The sequence below is a fragment of the Buceros rhinoceros genome, unplaced genomic scaffold (assembly GCF_000710305.1).
Source record: "Buceros rhinoceros silvestris isolate BGI_N320 unplaced genomic scaffold, ASM71030v1 scaffold21431, whole genome shotgun sequence".
Lineage (NCBI taxonomy): Eukaryota > Metazoa > Chordata > Aves > Bucerotiformes > Bucerotidae > Buceros > Buceros rhinoceros.
In genome coordinates, this window is record NW_010393951.1 from 10,854 (window position 1) to 11,309 (window position 456).

At 59.9% G+C, this 456-nt stretch overlaps 1 protein-coding gene across 1 annotated transcript in view; it reads right to left on the minus strand.

Annotated features, from left to right (window-relative positions):
- Positions 1-456, minus strand: part of GFPT1 (glutamine--fructose-6-phosphate transaminase 1) — a 22,152-nt gene that overhangs the window by 5,100 nt on the left and 16,596 nt on the right. The window lies entirely within an intron of this gene.

Here is a 456-nt window from a genome sequence, read left to right on the forward strand (position 1 = left end):
GCCAGAGAAAAAACGAAGCCCCTTGTGTCCCAGCCGTTACCAGTTTGCTCCTGTGCTGAAGGGACACGCCTCTGGAGCCCTCCTGCACGCCAGGTGACACCAGAGAACAACCCCCCATTAGCTCGGTACAGCTCTCCCGACAGCAGCGCGTACAGGGCTCTGTGCACCGCCCCACTCCGAGCAAGTCGTGTCGGGGGAGTTAAGGCTAGAAAAGGAGATCCATGGGTGGGGGAACCGGGGCTCACTATGGGCTTTGGGGTTGTGTTGTCCAGTGACCAGGCGCAGGCTCCAGGACCATCTTTGCTGGTTTGCCACATCCAGCTCTTCAGGGAACGACGAATCTCCTGGTGAGCCCTCAACGCTGGTCCCTGCTGGCCTGGGGACAGTGCCCTGGCTACGGGGAAGCAGCAGCATCTGCACGGGTATTCCAGAAACCCAGGAAAACTTGAACGTGAG